The sequence below is a fragment of the Ixodes scapularis genome, unplaced genomic scaffold (genome assembly GCF_016920785.2).
Source record: "Ixodes scapularis isolate PalLabHiFi unplaced genomic scaffold, ASM1692078v2 PGA_scaffold3__209_contigs__length_174095766, whole genome shotgun sequence".
In the NCBI taxonomy this organism is placed as follows: Eukaryota; Metazoa; Arthropoda; class Arachnida; order Ixodida; family Ixodidae; genus Ixodes; species Ixodes scapularis.
The window spans coordinates 123,770,374-123,790,141 of NW_024609868.1; the positions used below are offsets into that span (position 1 = coordinate 123,770,374).

Here is a 19,768-nt window from a genome sequence, read left to right on the forward strand (position 1 = left end):
AACTTGAACAGAGCAAGCATAAACAAACGTAGATATTTGTACTCACCAGATTTTATATCACGAAGGTTGGATACCGCTCGCACTATTAAGGAATCCAACTGTAGAAGATGCTCTCAAATACCCTTCTTTTTCTACGTGTGGCTGAAGAATGAAATCGGCAACCGAGTAATATCGTTTCATTGCTTTCGAATGGCTCTCTCTCTCTCGTTTAAATCTTTGTTTTAATGCTCGTATATTTGTCTGTATATATTTGTGTACGTTTTTACGAATATTTTATGTGCACTTTTTATCTGTACCTTCCCCGCTTTCCTGCAAAAATGACCCTGGGGTGCTGTAATTTAAATTAATTAAGCGAATGAATAAATAAAGTAAATTCATTTTTTGAAACTGTTTCAGCTTCCTTTTAAGTTGATTCAAAAGAAGAACATACCGGACAAATGAAGTCGCATGAATAAAATTATTGTTGTCACGATTGGCTGGTGATGATGCGGACAATAACAGAGAAAAATAAACTTTAGCGATGTAGACCTGCACTTAAAACAAGCAAACTAGCAAAAGAGTTCCAATTTTGACGTGACAAGAGGTCGAACGAAAGCGGAAATGTGAGTGAATCCGACAGTCGACGGCTTCTCATATACACACGTTTTGTTCAAAAACATCGCAGACCAGAACACAGTTACTTGCTTGAATAGGAACGTTCGAACATAAAAAAAAGACCAACGGCTGATAGTTGAATACCGCGGTACTTTGGCGTAAGCATTCTTAAAGTTAGCTGAATTGTGTGTTTCTTTTCTTTCTTCTAGTTATTATTGTTGTCGTTTCAATATGGCACGATCATTTTCCATACCTTTAAAATATGTGTTAAGGTTTAGTCAGAAAGCGGCAACTCCTTCCGTTTATATTGATTCGAGCTTACCTAAATATTCATTTCGTAAAGAAAGCTAATATTCAAAGTTAATGCGAAGAAAAAAAAAATTAGCTTCCGTCCGAATAAATCGTAATCGGAAGGATACGGGCGTTCTAAATAGGGGCTCTCCCTTTACCAGAAAAGGGAATAACCGTCTTGGGAAGATCTGTTTTTCTGATTTTTTTTAATTTTTTTATTTTCTTTCGATGACAGAATCGGTTTCGCGTATCATTTCACAGAAAGGTCGAGGATTGTGTGCATTTCTTTGTTGCGGGAAATTGATCGTCCGAGGTCTTGAATCTTTGAATTCACGAGCCATCCTTTTGCTTCTTTTCTATCTCGCTTGGGGCCCGTCTAAAAATAAGCCCTTTTATCGGATCTGGCCCGAAGACCTCCACGCCGAGGCGACTAACCTCCCTCCCGAGCTTCTGCCTCGACGCGGATCTGGTGAAGCGAGCAGGCAGGGTCCGGACAGCGCCTCTTTTCGCCCTGGCGGTCACCAAAAGCAAAGAAAACAAACTCCCACACCGCAGCGCCGAGCGGACCCGTCGGGCCAATGGTAACGCCGTGCTAGCAGCGTGCCTAGATCTCAGAGTGTTTCCAACCACTCGATCGGGGGTCACGCGGTTTGCGAACCTCGTTTACGCCGTGCGAACCCCAAGGAGAAGGAGGCAAACGCGTCGTCGATCGTCTTCAAGCGTCTCCGGCGGCAGCTCACCTCTTCGCCTCGCAACAAAGTGCGCAGGCGCATGTGGGTCTGCGCGGAGGGGAGTCAGCCATCAAACAGCGAAAGCTCTCCGTGTCTTCAAAAAATGTTGCTCCCACTGTGGAATGCGGGTTCCCCCCGCGCGAGTTTCCGGAGGCGGAGCGCCGCGTGGCGGCCAAGTGGAGCCCCAGTCGGCCGGCCTGCGAGGAAAAGTTCGCAGGCGGGGTGCGGGAGGCGCGGGATGGATGCGGGCCTCCCCGGGCTGCTCCAAATAAGCGCCTTCTCCGAGTGTCGACGCACGTGCTCTTCCGGACTGTCTGGCCCGGGACGCCCGCACGGCTTCCGGACCCCGGAGACGCGCTTTATTTGCTCGCTTCGAGGGGCCGCCGCTGCTCCTGCTGCTTCTCCGGACTCGCATCGTTCGTCAGGTACGTCCTTTGGCCGTTACGACCGTGCCTGTCCTTTTTTGGGGAGCTGTCCGTCCGCCTTCGGGACCGTTTCGAGCTGTTAGATAAAGCCGCGATCTTTATTTTTAGCCGGCCGCGTAAACAGTCCCGTGGCTTAAACAAATACAAAGTAGTGCAACACGCGCTGCTTGTCGGGAAAAAAACAAAATAGGTTGAGGAAGGTTCGGTGGATTTTTTCGCTGGAAATCTTGTTTTATGGAAGCTCAATAAGGTATCTGCCTGTAGCCAGAAGCTGCGATAAGTCGCCATTGGTAACGTTGTTTCGCATTTACATTACTGAAATCTATCCCTCCTCTTCATTCTGATATGTTAAGCGACGTCTCCTGAACGACCCAGAGAGTATTTCGATAATTTGCGTTTTTTTAATATCACCAAAGAATACGCTGAATTCTTTGAATTCAGCGAATTCAAAGAATTCAGCAAGTTCAAATGAATTCATTCATTCATTTGAATGAATGACTCTTTTAAGGAACAATATAAGCGTGGACAAGGAGTGAGGAACTGAACCACCTATTTTACCGACTGTGTGTTCTCCCCATCCATTCATCTGTCGGATTTTTCTTTTTCTTTCCGAAATTAGTAAACTTAATATGAGATTAAAAAAAAGATCAACTTTTGCTGAATTATATACACGGAACATTTTAATATAATGCGAACAATAAGCAAAACATTGTGAGAAATGAAAGCTATGTGCTGGAAGAAAGTCAGTCTTGTTCAAGTGCATCTTCAGCTCAGACGTAACGCATTTCAGCTGCCTTCAGACGCCCCCTGCTATGCTGCCGCTCTACGTGTAATGTAGCAGAACCGCGTCTGCACTCTAACGATGGCGAAATAGGCTATAACTAGGGTTCCGTGTTTTCGGATAAATCGGAAAAACATCCGCCGGTAAAATTTCTGTCAATTCGGATTTACCCGATAAACTCCGAATTTGGATGTGCTCAATGCTCCCCTTCCCCCTTCCCCCTACAAAAAAAAAAAAAGAAAACATAAATAAAGACGGTATTTTACAATTAAGTTTCATCAACGCACAGGGTCAATTGTCTCGGGAAAATGCCACCACAGTTACCTTTTCAAATCTCGGGTCATTGACCCAGAAATGGTCTTACCGCTTATCACGTCAAGGTCCAGGACGACCTGCCATTGTATTTTCGGGTCACGACAAAAACCTCTGTATGGGGTTCCAGTTTAGGCCATACTATTTTTGCTTTAAGAGGAAGGAGAAGTGTTTTTGTAACAGTGAAAGCTACAGACCATATTGCATAGAATTGTAAAGAGGGGCAGTTGAAACTTCCTTATTTCATCCTTTATCACTCCACCTCTCGCGGTCGCGGGGTAGCATGGAATAGTATGGGATGAATACGTGCTTCCCAGCGGCTGCCTCCAGGAGTTCATTTCTAAGGTATAGACGTTTATCGAAGCCACACATGTATGCAACGTTTGCCGTTGGGCAAATTAGTATTGGCAATGGCAATGGCAGCAGCACCAAATCCAATTGAAGAAATATTAATTGATATAAGCGCGTTTTATTTTTCTTTATCTAACATATGCTTACACCCGGATATTATTTATTTATTTTTGATGTGAAACACTGCAAAATTAGGCTTTTAAGTTTGAAGATTTTGGAATCAAACATAAATTAACCCCTTAAAACACCGAACTTGCCAAAAAAAAAAAAAAACTTTGAAGAACACCCATTGAATTTGACAGAAATGAGTACCAAAAACACGGAATCCTAGCTATAACACACCCACCCAATTTGCTCGCCTGTTAGCCTCATATGTTGCCATAAAAAGAAACCTTCCCATTCCTGAAAAAAAAAATTCCGAATCCGTACACAACACCCGCAGGCTTGCATTTGAAACATCGTCAATAAACGTAGGTATGAAAGTGCTTTCCTTCATACTATTTCTTTCTGTAGACAAGTGGCGCCATAGGTCATCCAGATGTTTAAATAAATTAGGCAGCTAACGGACAAAAATATACAGAAAACACGCTTGCCTCTTTTGACTCAGCTATAAAATAGTCGTGGATGAGGCACATTTAATTGCACACTGTAAAAGGTTTACTGTTGAACCTTGCGTGATTGAAAGTTGTAAATAACTTGAGAGCAATAGATATCTATCTGCCTTCGCGGACGTGCAACGACATCAGGTGCAGAAAAGCTTGCCACCGAGGCGTGACAGCGCAACAACGAAGATGAAGCGGTTTATACTTTCTGAGATTCCAGTAAGAACAAACAACACTCATAGAGAACCCTTTCTGGCTAGACATATCGCTGTTTATGCGATAAAAACTAGATGTCTAAACATAACGAAGAATAGAGATAACACTTTATGGGCATTTTACAAAAAGTAAGAAGCAGGAGGAGTCACCTTAAAAAAAGAGTAATGACTTGGGTGTCATGTTTAATAATATGTCAATAAAACAAATTTCCTGAGTCGTTTTATTTGTGCACGGATATGTAGGGATGGAATATTATGGTAGTGCGTGGCAAACAAGTCAAAACTTTATCAATTTACTTTTACTTCCTGCATAAATGAGCAAACTCGTAACAATTTTATTCTTTCTGGGCAATCGAGGACTTTCACCCCAATATAGAAACTTTGCCTTCCGTCTTTCATTCCGTGTGAGTGGCCTATTGAAAACAACACAAAGATATAATTGTATAATTTATTTAATAAGTATACCAAAAGTCATCATATTATGTAAAGCATTTGTAAGTTTTTATACCATCCTCTATGTTTTTACGCGCTTATTGGACGGATTTCTATAATTGAGTTTCTATGGTTGTTCGACAAAAGTCGAAAACGCATATTTTCTAAAATTGGAACAACAAAACAAGACTGCATTTAGGGCTTCGTCAAATGTATCGTCCAGTTTGTGGCATTTTCTTGTGCCATATTACTATTATGAAGTGACAAAAAAATGACACCGTGCGTTGCGCGCGACAAGTTAGGAATTTCTCACTTGGACAAATGTTCTGGAAACGCCCGCAGAGACCGACGCATGCCAATCCAGCCCAATCCCGCAAAGGAGCACGAAAGGGCACCACAAGTGGGTCGATGAAGGTCGAGGGCAATAAGTTAGCCGAAAAACCACCGCCGAACTATTTTTGCTTTTCCCCTCCTTCCAAGGAGGAACCCCAATAAAGGGGTCCCCCCGATAGGCTTCATCAGCTGTTTGCCACCTGTGCTGTCCGAAATAAAGTAGGCTAGCCATTACACCCCGTTCTTACAGGGTTGAACACTGTTTTTATGTGCGCCAATTTTTTCCTCTTCTTTTTTTTTTTCAGTAAGAAAATTCATCAATGTTGACAAAATTCCAGCTGCTCGGAGTCCAAAATTGTTTGCTCATAAAACAGCAATCCAAGCCTTTGTACTTCATAAACCAGTGCCTCTCGCACGCTTCCCTTTTTATAGCGTTTCGCGCTAAATGATGAAAAGCAATATAGCGTCTCTGATATTTTTATTGTACTTTCGAGAAAGGAAAAGCTTCCTGTCCAATTCGGAAGTACATTCGTCCTTCCTAAGTGATCCTGTGAGCAATAACATCCGGCCACTTAGTTGAGTAACTTTGGGCAATCACAGTCTGCCTCATACCGCTGGAAAGACTGTCCCCCATTTCTAACCAAACATGGAGACAGCTAATCTGTCCTCTCGAGGAACACGTCGTCGGTAGGAGACTGATGATTCGATCTACCGGGGAACAGGTGAGAAGGCTCCTGGCTTGTTGTCTGCAGTAGCAGAAATGTGACCGGCGTGCTTTAGAGCTTAGTGATCAGCAGCAACAGAAATGGGTTCGAATCGATTAGAATTAGAGGTTGTTTGTTCAGGCAGAGGACAGGGCTCGGTCGACGTCTGTTGCTCACCAGTGAGAACTGGTGACGATGGCGTCTTTTATTCAGTAGCCGGACGACCGGAAGGAGGGGATGCTTTCTGCTCACAGAGAAATCGAAGTGAGGGTAGAGTGGATGATTCTTTTGCAAAAGCAGTGTCAGTGCTATCGGGGATTTTCAGACTAGGTCTCGCGGGGCAGCATTCGTGCAATTCCGCGAAATCGCCATCCATACGATATTTGGACATTTTCTGTAGCTTCTTACGATTTTTTTATTTCGAACTCTGTCTTCTCTCTAGAGCCGCCGCTTTCGTGATTCTGACCGCACACTTTAAAGTGGAATTTCAAAATCGCATAAATATCTTCGTACTATGCGATCTTTTAGAGACACCTATACATGGAAATTTTAGCGAGACAGTTGTGTTTATTGGTGGCTCAGACTTCTTTCTTTACACATGAAGTCTTCCAAAGCTGAAGGAGTAAGCTCAACTAATAGAAAGTGCAATACACTAAGCCTATACGTCACATTGTTGTCGGTGTGTGTGTGAGCACGCTTTCAACCCAGTCGATGCAGTCAGGAGCCATTGGATAAAGATCCCTGTGAGTTTATTGATTCTATCATATCAGTCAGAACATTCCATGGGGCAATAGGATCTTGAGAATTGTTGCCGTATATGTGTCGGGAGGAGAAGAGTGCCTTAAAGTCTTTCTCTAAGTTAGGTACTCTTTACTGAAAAAAAAAACAAAAAAACTTCTACGTTTACTGTGAATGAGAGCTCCATTTGCTTTTTTTAAGAATTGGGGTGTACTTTCGTGTAGTGGTAAAAAGCGAAAATATTTAATTCACATCTGTTTCTAGCTAAAAAAAAAAGAGAAGAAAAATTGAATTAGGTAATTATGCGGCAAATAGAGGATGGACACGCGCTACTGTGCCAAAAGGCGATACAGCAAGAGAACATTTTAGAGCCTCATAAGCAGCGCCACTATCTAAGGAAAAATAAGTCTCAAAAGACCGGTGTAGTGACACTAAATAAGCTACGCTTCAGAGTAACGACACTTGACCATATTATGGCTTAAAATCAAGGTTGCCAGTTATCTGAAGCTTTATCTGAAATCACAGGAAACGTTCTTTCGTCCTCACAAATGTTTAAACAGTTCGCGACAAAGCTAAGCAATATTACATGAGCTTCCTAACACCGAATTCCTAACGCTGAGGAAGTCGCACTTTTGAATCATGACGATTGGCAGTCGCGTCTGCTCTGGACAAACTCCAAAATGGCGGCGCCCACAACGATATCGGGGAACAGAGTGTCGATGCTCTAAGCGCAGCTCTTTTAGTGGCTCTAGACCCGTGCAGTAGCAATTCTAACCCCCGCCACTGGTTGTGTTTCTCTTAAAACGCCTCGAGCTTTCTGTGTTCAGCGCCTTCCAGTAGTAGAAAAACAAAACTAAAATATACTGAATATTGCTTTATGGCTAACGGCAACCAATATGACGTCTGAAAGTATTTGTTGTTGCACTGTGTGCTTTACCCTTCGTCGACGCGCCCGCGACGGTGAACGTGCGGGAAGGTAAGTCGACGCCCGACGCGCCGACGGCGAAAAGATTATCCCTGGTTATTCTCGCTCCCGTTCAGACGATAGGATATCCAGGTACTTTTCGCGGCGGTACGTGTTGCTACAAGTGATCGGCAGACAAACACAGAACGCACAGCGACAATTCATTGGCAAACAGAGATTGCCTCGTGTGAAGGGGGCACCCAAAGAGAAGAGGAGGTCTCTGCTTTATAAACGCTTACAAGGTTGCTCGGACTGAACAGGCTGCACAAAGTTACGTTAAGTGGATTCCCTCTGCGTCGCCCTACTTGAGAAACTTTCTACAGGAAATATAGAAGCAGCTGAGGCCTCATAACATAAGTGCCTTTCGAAGTTACGTTACACATACCTTTACAACTTTTTATTACGCGTTGAGTGCTAATACAGGCAATCCAAACTATAAAATTTAACTCTACAACTACAACAACAAAGACGTCATTATAGAAATCATCGAACTCTGTGGTATAGATGTAATTTATTACTCACGATAGAAGTGCAGTTGTGCTTTGAAGAAGAAATAACCGCAAGTTCACGTTGGGTCGCAATGCTGTACGGCAGGCAATTCAACTTCGTGTTTTCAAATGGCAATAACCAACAGAAATATGTATCTCGCAACTAAAGTTCTTACATAGCATAGAAAGGCAAAATCGACAACTTACTGACGATAACAGCGCGGCTAAAAATATAATCGGGTGGTAGTAGCAATTCATATTTGTCAGCGCACTTATGATGTTAAATTTTATTTTAAAAAAATACGAAGGCGACGATATACCTTTTTTTTAATTGGATCAAGTCAGTTTGCTCGATTTCGTCGCAATCTAAGGATACGTTCTTGTCTCGAGATTAATAAAAAAAAGTATCTGAGTGTGCAATTATTGTAGTGCCTCTATGCTTGATACCAGTGCATATTTGTATGGGGATCTGAACAGATGACGCGCCCAAACCGTGATCCGACAAGTTCACTATCAGATAACTAACCGTTTTCTTGATGACGTTGGAGGTTTGAGATCAAGTAGCAGGTATCGGAAAGAACAGCTTTCGACCAACACGCTGTTTCCAAACAAGCCCGCTTTTTCCTACACTGGGTGTGGGCACCGCGCGTGCGCAAAAACCGGATTCGCCAGAGGCGAATCATCTGCGCTTGCGCAGTACCGACAGCAGCGCCACCGCTGCGGCGTGACGTCAAAGTGTTCAGTTGGTCTATAGACCAACTCAACTCTGACGTCACGCCGCTGTGGTGGTGCTGCTGTCGGCACTGCGCATGCGCAGATGTTACACACCTCCCCGATTCGGTTTCTGGTCACGCGCGGTGCCCACACGTGGTGTGGGCAAAAGCGGGCTTGTTTGTAAACAGTGTGTTGGTCAATAGTCTGTTTCACGTTACATTCGACTGAAGCCGACACTACCGTTTGATGGAGCCAATGAAACAGCGGCAAAAGGGCATCGTCACGGCGCTCGTTTTCTCCCTGGGTTTCCTATCACCGGCTCAACTAATCGCATACGAGAAGGAGCGTATAATCGTTGGACATTCACCGTGCCTAATTGGTTTATTCTGTGATGGTAAACGCACAAAGTTTGTCTTGTTTTGTTTGATAGAAAGCGCACAACTGTGTCTTTTTAGACTTAGGCTAAATGGCGCAAGCTACCGCCCGTTACAAAGAATAAAGCTATTAACATCCTTCCATCCATCGACGACGAACGCCGGGATGATACACTTTTGAGCCTGCCGCAGAGCAGTATATGTAGAGAGTTTGGTCAATTGGAGGCGCAGGCAGAGCCAGGGCGTGCACCAGACTCGGAAAAAGGGCTCGGCATGCTCTCTTGACCAACCAGAAGCCGAAAAGAATCCCTTAGCGGTGGTAGCGAGAAACAGTTCTGATCAAAGGTCTAGGTTCGTAAATGGTTTTAATAAGCGCATAATAGTGAAGTGTAGTAACTCTTCGTGGTTGAAAATAGGGTGCACGTGTTTTTTTTATCATGATCATGCAGAAAGACGTAAGAAACGAATGCGCCGCTCAACTCTGTTTTGCTCGGACAGAGTGTGACCGCTCGGATGGCAGATTCCCGGCCCTCGGCGCAAGGCGTACGGATTATGTCGATCGTTCCGCTGGTCGCACTCCTCCACCATCATTTTGGATGAGCGTGATTGCAACATCACGCGTACCATATTTTCAGTCATCGAGAGTTACTCTAATGCAGTTATCAGGTTTGTTTCTCGCGACCACCGCCAGGGTATTATTTACGGCTTCTGGTTGGCCACATTCGAATTTCTGAAGACGCCCTGGAACACGCCCAGCCCGCTTTCAGCCAATGGCGCCTCCTCATTTGTCTCCTAGACTTCCCAACGAATGGCCAAACTCTCTACATATACGGCTCTGGTCTGCTGGATTGGCTCTATTGAAATATATACGGTCGGCTAAGGTGTAAATTAAGTTGAAACAGTGTTACGCAGCACGTGTGTTATATGCCCGCTTAATAAAAGGTCACAGAATATAAGTAGTATATCCGAAGATGTTTGCGAGACGAGCGGATGACGTAGAGGTATACCTGCAGAGAGATTGTGTGCATAAGTGAAAGAAACCAGTGGTGTTAAAAAAAAAAAATAATAATTGTGATTTGCTCATTTTCTTTCTTGCGTCGCTCGTTTATTTATTCTTCCGGGCCGTTAGATACGGGTCCTTAAATCACGCAGTCAAACAAGAACCCGTAAATATAGGTCGTTATGTGATCGGGAAGGTTGTCGAGGACTTGGGATGAAACGGCACAATCTGAGGTAGGGCGATGGTTAATTACAATGTGAAAAGTACGATTCGTTAAAAACAATTGCTCAATCCAGGATGGCACCGATGAATGTAGACGGAATCGACTTGTTAGACAAAGGTTGACTACAAGACACCTCCGTCAAATGCTTTCTACAATGAATATATCAGCCTTTGTTCCAATGTCACTAGGGTTTTCGTGAAAAAGCTACACCAGATTCGTTTCACTAGAATATCATTGTGGAATTTCACGCTAAATGAAAAAAACAAAAAAAAGCACTGTCAATATTTTATTTGCTTTAGGGCCTCTGAGTATGATATGTGCTGAAGCAGCTCACAACTTATACCACTGAAATTCTTAGGACGGTGATAGTTAGAGGGTAACGTTAGATCGCCTTATTTTGAGACGGGACTTATCTGTCCAATTTTTCGGTCCCTATAGGTAGCTTGCCCGAGGAGAGATATTTATATACCAATGGAATCTTTGTTGCAGTGGGGGTTTTTAGTGACTTGGTTTTAACTCTGTGATGTAGAGAGGAGGTAAACCTTTTCATCTCTTGATTGTGACAAAAATACTTATTTAAGTGATTTCCATGGTTACCGTATTACGGATATGTAAAATATATAGATGATGCTTCCTGATTAGAGCATCTATCATAAAGCGAACGTAAAGATTTTGTTTTTTTTTGGCGCATCTCTTTTCTGAATGTTTCAAGTCGTTAAATCTTTGGTTGAACACTAGTCATAACGTTTCGCCTAAGACCGTGGTACGGAAAATTTGAGACACTTTCAAGTCGAAGGAGAGACAACAGTGGGAGAACGTCTCAATTGAGACGCTCTCTACTGTAGCCCTTTTCTTTGACTTGAAAGTTTCCTCATTTTTCCGCACCACAGCCTCACGTAGCAAAACAATTTGGAGTGTCGCTATCTCTTCTCGACATCTATACACTAAGTCTTGAGGATCGTCAATTTGAATTTTATATTTTACTGGGCTTGATTAGCTGCAGTGAGCGCCTCGGTTACCTCTGGTCCCTCTGGCGAATGGGTTTCAATAGCTGCTACCTTTATACTCAGTGCTGCAACATGAGACTCTAACTTCCTTCAGTCTTTTTGTAAGTTATTCGGAGTACACTCTAAAGCAAAACTGCGTGTATAGTTTCCCGCACAACGCTCGGAAAGCCAATCACTGCAACTTACCGGGCAGCTCAGCGAATGACGATGTCCAAATATATGTTTAGACCAAAAAAAACGCGGTCTGAGTTGTGACATTAAGAAATGCAAAGCGTCACGCTTGCATTGCTTAGCGTCACAAGTAACTCAGACTGCGTTTTTTTGTTTTTGGTTTAAACATATGCTTCGGCATCGTCATTCGCTGAGCTGCCTCCGTAAGGTGCGGTGGTTAGTTCTCCAAGGGTTGTGGAAAAAAGTAAACGCACGTCTTTTTTTTTTCTTTTAAACGTGTAAAAGGAAAAAAAAAAAAAAAAAAGACCTAAGACAACGGAAGCACGAGGGGTCAGGATAGCAACGGATATTGTTGTACTCTCCCCTTTCTTGCTTCTCGTGTTTCTGGTTTTTCTGGGTAAATATTCAACATCAGCACAGCTGCGTTTTAACTCTTATTCCAGCTCTTTGGAGTGTCTGGCACTTCGTTTTGTCACTCGTCAATTTTTTTTTTTTTTTGACAATGGGCAACTGCTTTGCCTGCAGCAAAGTGGTGGTTTTTAAGCAGAAAAACAGAGAAAAACAGAGCCAGTTGGTTTTTAAGCAGAAAAACAGAGAACAGAACGTTGCTTGGTTTCTTGGGGTTGAGCATACAATTTATTCAACATTACCCCATACCATTATACTCTGTCTCATCCTACGATGGACTAAAGGCCAAAGCCACAGGCCGCCAGGTCCAATCACGTTCCACGCTATACTATGACACGCTTAACATTGATTTGGGGTGCACGAATAATGCTCCGAATACAAAAGTGCCGCGTCATTTCTATTGCTTCGACGCTGCAAAGAGCATATATGTCGTGGCTTTCTTTGCGTTGTAAAATTGTTGAGTCACTCAGTGCTCTTCGATTTAAAACCCCTGTCCACCCGTCCCCTCATCAGTGATCCGAGACGCGGGCACCGATACATGTATCTAAGCGAAATGCCGCGCGATTTCTAAGTGGCTCGTGATTGGATCTGGCGGTTCGTAGCTTTTGCCTTTAGTCCATCGTAGGGTGGACTAAAGGCAAAAGGTGGACTTTTTTTTTATAGAAGCAAATTTGTACGATTCTGGCTCACCATTCAAACACCAGGCACAATAACTAAATAAAGAAAAAGGTAGGCTGTGTATACGACATGGCCGAGTTAGTGAAATGAAACACATGCATCGAGTGTAACAGATTTGTTTTGATGTAACAATATTAACGGAAAAAACACAGGTATGAAATTGAATACATTTATTCGTTAGTCACAAAAACAATGGAACGAAACAAGTATTTAAACATAGGTAAGCTAATACTACTGAACGACATAAAAAAAAAAAACAACGAAACAAATGCACAGGTACGACACAGGTGTATTCAATCAGAAGTCACAAATGAAATCGAAAAAAAGAGCAGATTGAAACGCGAGTCTCATTTGATCTTCGGAGACAAACTCATCGATGGTCGCAGGCAGTTGATTATAGACCTTTTCATCCTCAGTCACATGGGCGCTGCAACCTTGAATCACGTGACGCGACCGCCATCAGGTTGCTTCAACCCTTCGCTCCGCTTACACTGTAAAAAAGACCCGTGCATCTACTTTCCCGCACAACTCTCGGAGAGAAATTCACCGCAACTTACGGGGGCAGCTCACTGAATGACGATGCCGAAACGTATGTTTCGACAAAAAAACGCACTCTGAGTTGCTTAACGTCACAACTCAGACTGTATTTTTTGGTCAAAACAAAAGTTAACTGCATCGTCAATCGCTGAGCTGCCTCCGTGAGCTGCGGTGACTGGCTCTCCGAGGGTATTGTGCGGGAAAGGAGACGCAAGGTTCTTCTTCAGAGTGTAACAGGGGGGAAAAAACAAAGAAACGGGATACACAAGGGGACAGGATAGCAACGTATGTTGTTGTACTGTCCCCTTTTTTGCTTCCCGTGTTTCTGTTGTTGTTTTTTTTTGTTTTTTTTAGTAATTATGCAACATCAGCTCACCTACGTTTTGATTCTTATTTCAGCTTTTCGGAGTGTCTGGCACTTTGATTTGCCACTCGTCAATTTCTTGGACAATGGACAACTGCTTCGCTTGTAGCAAAGTGATGTTTTGAGCCATTTAGTTTATACGTTTAAGAAAAACACCACCTACAAGAACAGCGCCTAAAAATAGTAGCGCGACATTCGCAAATAGAAGCGCCCATATTTATGATCGCGCATTTGGGATAGGAATATGTCAAGAATAAGGTCCGTCAAGAATAGTCGGTGTAAGGAGGCATTGTGTGTTTTGTCCAAGCATCGTCTTTTTATACATAATAGACCCAGCACAGTTTCCGTTGATTACGTGAGGGAACTCGAAGAGGACATAGGCAGGGAAGGTTTAACTTAGATTTTATCTCATGCCAGAAATAATGGTATGCATGCGTTCGATGGTCCTCAATCGTTTTCGGGATATAAACATTCGGTTGGTTGGTGTATTTTTGCATTTTAAGAAAGTGTATACCATGCTTAATTCTAGTTCGACAGTCTTTCAGGTGACTTATTGATTGTCTTTAGATAACCAGTTCAATTCACTTAAATTACTTTAAAACAAAGGTTGGTACTACCCGCATAAGAAACTTTCACAGAGAGCTGAAAAGTACCGAGTTTTGCAATGGCGTACGCAAAATATTCGAATACGCTAAACATAGCGTCGTATCAATGTGACAATTCAAATCGCGTCTTGGGTTCTGTGCATGCGCAGTAATGACGAAGCTTTATTTTTATTTTTGTCTTGCCTATGCAACGGTTTGCATACTTGTTCTAATTCGCCAGCGCCTGGAGTCCGCAATATTTGACGCTAAAATAAAGCCTCCTGCAATAAAATTACCTGAGTAAAGCGTTGTCGTAGATGAATAGAGGTGTACTTTTAGTGGAATGCAAAAGTTACAAAGCGGCGCATCTTTTTAAACAAATAAAGATCTGTTTACACAGGTCTATGAGTGGAGCCCAGCGTTAGACTTCAGCAAAACTTTTACGGAAGACAACTTTCAGACTTAATTTGAAGTGTCAATATAAAAATAGTTTATTTTCTAAGGCCAATATTGTGAAATGCTGCTTATAATTACATTAGCAGGGCTAACAATTAAACATAATTGTACTTGGCCTTGGTCGCTCTGTCAAAATATTTCTCGAGTACTTATGCTTTTTAACAAAACAGGCCGAGACAATATCACTTGTTTTTATAGGTTCTCTGCTTCATTCTACTAGACATATTCAGGCTGCGAGATTTACTAAAACTTCGGTGTCCAAAAAAACAAAACAGTCAATAGTAAACTTGCGAGTTCATCTGCTCTTTGCAATTCAACACACTGATAATCTAGCTATACACCTGCTTCTTCACATTTATGTTTTTGTCTTTTAATCTGTTTATACTTATGTAATTTGGTGTCATCGAGTACGGCCGTAGGCGATGGTGACTTTCCCTGTACGTCAAATCAGTCGTTTCACCGCCTACTATAATCAGATGCATCAAAGGTGTTCGTATAAAGCCCGCAATTTAGGAGCGAAACCACTTCGTAGTCTTCAGATTGGCTCAGTATCACTTTTTCATTGATTATGTGCCACATAAAAAAAATTGTATGACAAACTTAACCAAAATCTACGTAAAACAGAAACAGCCGCGTGCACGATGAAACCGAGACCAACCACACTGGCGCAACCTAATGGCAGCGAGCGCGTCAGCACCCTCTATCTACCGGTCAGACTACTACTGACGGCAGCTGAGTGACCTCTTCTCCGAACACAGCGACTGCTTCGCGACGTCGTCGAAGGTGCGCCAAACCACCGTTGCAAAGCACCGCATCGTTACCGAGGGCGACGTGGTACCTGTGCATCGATCGCCGTACCGAGTCTCCGTAGAAGAAAGGGAGGTTATCCAGGAGCAATAGACCCTTTCCGGAATTCAGTTCTATCTGGTGACTCGAATGGCAGTTGAACTTTTACCGTACTAATGGCGGAAATGAACCTGCGACCTGCAGTATTTTACGGGGCACCGTCAGTTTCGCAAGTCAACGGTGAATGAGAATGTGCGCTTCACTGTTCAGTTCTTTTTCAATCTCTTTCAGTTTCAATGGCGAAAAAGATGCAACCAGTCAGAACGAAGCGCCAACCCACATAGACGCCTTGACAAAGTTCGATGCAGCAAGGGGCTTCGAAGCCCAGTGTGTGCTGCTAACAAATCGACTGGGCCCGATTTAGAAATGAAAGCTTACGCAGCTCTCGCATCCAATTCCTGCTTCACGTCGCGCTAACGTTTAGAATGCATAGGCCTCGAATCATCTGCTTAGGAGCATCTTCAACTTATTCTTTCTTGAGTGAACAGAAGGCAGCCATGAGTATAGCACATATGCCATTTTTCAGATGATGACGGTGACCAAAGTGGCCAAACTGAATTCCTGAAAGGGTCTATTTGAAGACGTACTGAACGAAGGCATAATCCAGCCCTCAAGCAGCCCGTGGGCCTCTCAGTCGTACTGGTTAAGAAGAAGGACGGAACGCTTAGGTTCTGCGTGAACTACCGGCAGCTGAGCGAGGTGGCAAGGAAAGACGTCTATCCAGCCCCCCCCCCCTCCCCCCCCCCCCCCTCCTCATCGACGAAACTCTAGACCGGCTTCGCCGCTCTTGATATTTTTCATCGATGGACCTGAAAAGCGGCAACGGGCAGGTCGAAGTCGACGAACGGGACCTAGAGAAGACATCCTTCGTCACACCGGATGGACTGTACGAGATTAAGGTGATGCCCTTCGCACTATGCACGGCGCCAGCGACTTTCCAGCGTGTCATAGACACCGTACTGGCAGGGCTGAAGTGGCAGAGCCGTCTCGTCTATCTTGACGACGTCGTAGTGTTCTCAAGTGATTTTGACGAGCACTTCCGACGACACCGAGCTGTTCTCCAAGCTATACGGACCGCCGGACTCACCCTCGAGCCGTCAAAGTGCAGGTTCACCTATGACGAACTGAAGTTCCTAGGCCACGCGGCTATTAACGAAGGCGTCCGCCCAGTCCCCGAGAAGACTCGCGCCGTCGTGGCAATTCCAGCGCCGACAACCGAGAAGGCCGTGAGAAGATTCCTGGGACTTTGGCACCGCTCACAAACCTCACGAAGGACGCCGAGAAATTCGAATGGGACGAGGAGCAGCAGCAGGAATTCGACGAGGTGAAGCGAAGACTCCAGACTCCTCCTGCATTTGGACATTTTGATCAGGATGCGGAAACCGAGATTCACACGGACGCTAGTAATGTAGAGCTTGGAGCGGTATAGTTCAAGCGCAAGAAGGTACCGAGCGAGTCATCACCTACGCAAGTTGGACACTGCCCAAGGCGGAGAGAAATTATTCCACGACTGAAAAAGAATGTCTTGCGGTCGTCTGGGCAATCACGAAGTTCCGCCCGTACTTGTACGGGAGCCCGATCCGGGTAGACACAAACCATCAAATGCTCTGCTGGCTAGCGAGCCTCAAGGACCCTTCAGGACGCCTCGCTCGATGGAGTCTCCAACTACAACAGTTAAACATGACTGTAGTCGGTTGGGTTAGGCCGCAAGCACAGTGACGCCGACTATCTATCCACGGCCCCTGTAGAAACACCTTCCGGCAGCAACGATGACGATGACGACGAGTGCTTTCTATAAGCAGTGAATACCCACAGCATGGCGCGACATCAACGAGACGATCTTGAGCTGCGCGAATTAATCGAGCATCTGCAAGGGCGCGGGAGTACCGTGCCACGTGTTTCCTCATAAGCCCTGCCGACCATCGTCATTCGACAAGGTGTACTCTACAAAGAGAACTTCGGGGACAACAATTCGCCGTGGCTGCTGGTAATCCCGACCGACCTTCGAGAGGAAATCTTTCAAGCATGTCTCGACCACCCGACGTCCGAACAACTTGGTTACAGCCGTACACTGGCCCGTATTCGTGAAACGTATTACTGGCCCGAGCTCTCCAAAACCGTCCACCTGTACACCCGATCATGCCGCGAGTGCCAGCGACAAAAGAAACCGCCGACGAATGCGGCAGGTCTCCTGCAGCCCATTCCCCCGCCAACTCCACCGTTTCAGCAGATCGGAATGGATGTACTTGGTCCTTTTCCGCCGTCGACCCTGAGAAACCCTTGGATAATTGTCGCCACAGATTACCTCACGCGGTACGCAGTAACGATAGCCCTTCCTTCAGGGGCTGCGGCTGAAATCGCAAAGTTTTTCATCTAGTCCATCGTTCTCAGGCACGGCGCTTCCGAAGTACTGAATTCAGATCACGGAACATCGTTCATGGCATAGCTGACCCAAGAAATCCTTTGGCTCAGTCACACCAGCCACTGTCGTACTGCTGCGTACCACCCGCAGACCAACGGGCTGACGGAACGACTCATCAAGTCAATCGCCGACATCATCTCTATGCAGGCACGTAGCCAGTATTTTGTTTCAGGGGGGGGAGGCCCATGACAAAATTCTGTATGAGGGGGAGGGGGGAGAGGAGTTCCCAGCAAAATGGAAGATTTCCGGGGGGAGTGGGGGGGGGGGGGGGGGGGTTCGGGCCCCATGGGCCCCCCCCCCCCTCCCCCCCTGGCTACGTGCCTGTCTCTATGTACGTCAAGGTAAATCACAAGACGAGGGTCGAGATGCTGCCCTACGTCACGTTCGCATACAATGCGGCGGTTCAAGAGACCACGTGATTTACACCTTTCCAGCTGGTACATGGTCGTTTGGTAACTACCATGCTGGACGCAATGCTACCCCATGAGCCAGCTGACAATGGGAGCGACGACGCCCAAGTGGTTGCGCAACGGGCCGAAGAAGTCCGCCAGCTCGCCCGACTCCTGATTCAAGACCAGCAACGCGTCGACGCAAGCCGCTACAACCTTCGTCGCAGCGATGTCCACTTCCAGCCCGGAGACAGGGTGTGGCTGTGGAAGCCCATCCGTCGCCGCTTCCTCAGTAAGAAACTGCTGAAACGGTACTTTGGACCATACAAGGTAGTGGGTACCTCGTCGCCTCGGGGAGCTGAACTACGGAATGATGCCCGACGGAACAACAACAGCATCACGCCGCCCACCACGACCTGAAGTCGTCCACGTCGTGCGCCTCAAGCCGTACTATGCACGGTAAGACTGTGAACTGTGATCTCGTGCAACACTTGATAGGACTGTGTTTTGCCAGCCTCCGTATTCTCCTATTATTTAGTTTGCCTTACTCTGTTTGTTCTTTCACGTGGCAACAAGACGACGCTCTTTTCAAAGGGGGAAGTCTTGCCCCGCGCGTCAACGTTCGTGCGCGTGCGTGGCAAAGTGGTTACCACGCTTGATTTTCGTGCGGAGGCCCAGGGTTCGATTCGTAGGAGTTATGAGTGTTTAATTTATTCTTTAAGTTCATTTTACTGGTAAATTCGAGAACCCTGTTGGCTTGTTCGAGGTCCGAATGTTCCAGTCGCCGAACCTTCTACGCCGATTGTTGCAGGAGCCAACGCGTGTACACAAGGGGTTCCGCGTGTCTAGCCGCAGTTAGTCTCGCCCCAGCGTTCGATCCTGCTGTTTCGCCGCCGTCGACGCCTGAGACGCTACCCTTCATCTATTCTCTTTTGGGCACAAGTTCGTCCCATTAAACTTTTAGTTTGCTTCAGTTTTGTCACCTCATCAGTTTTCATTCGTGACAATATATCATAGCTTTTCAGCGGTGATGTGGCCTCGCTGCTGTCCGAGCGCCGACAGGCGAGTATCGCACTGCCTCCGGGATCGGCTATGCGCCGAGGAAAAGAAGGAGTGTAGGAGACGAGAGCGCAAAGGGACGTAAGAACGCCGAGCTCTAATTCGACCAATTAGTGGGTAGACCTAAAGCTAGCTGCCTTTCTTTCCATTGCACTTGTAGAACGCGTACGAAAGCAAAATCCCAACTCCGGATGCCAGCGTTCCGCGCTCTAAAACGTTCGAGAAGTGCAGTGGAGACAAAGACAGCAAACTTTAGGCCTACCCGCTAATCGTTCCAACCGGAGCTGAGCGTTCTAACGCCCCGCGCGCTCTAGTCTCCTCATCTCTCTCAGTATCTCGGCGTATACAGTTCACGACTCTGCGAATGAAGACCGCCTCTCCGAACGCCGACTACAGAGTTAATATACTAAAATAAAGGGGAAATGTGCCATGCGTTCGGTGGCGCCTCGGAACGGCGGGGCATAGATGCAGACATCGGTGGTCTCATTCGATGGTCCCGGCGGGCCCATATCTCTGGCGACACCTTAATATATGCCGAAAGAAGCAGAAAACATCGCCTCTAAGGCAGGCACGTA

The 19,768-nt window shown here is 45.4% G+C and overlaps 1 protein-coding gene across 1 annotated transcript in view; it reads left to right on the plus strand.

The window, feature by feature from the left end:
• The first annotated feature begins 1,808 nt into the window (after positions 1 to 1,808).
• The window catches only part of LOC8042322 (delta-sarcoglycan), a 130,495-nt gene continuing 112,535 nt past the window's right edge, over positions 1,809 to 19,768 (plus strand). The window contains exon 1 of the mRNA XM_029987182.4: positions 1,809 to 2,041. The gene's annotated coding sequence lies outside the window, so the exon portion shown is untranslated. The remainder of the gene's footprint in view (positions 2,042 to 19,768) is intronic.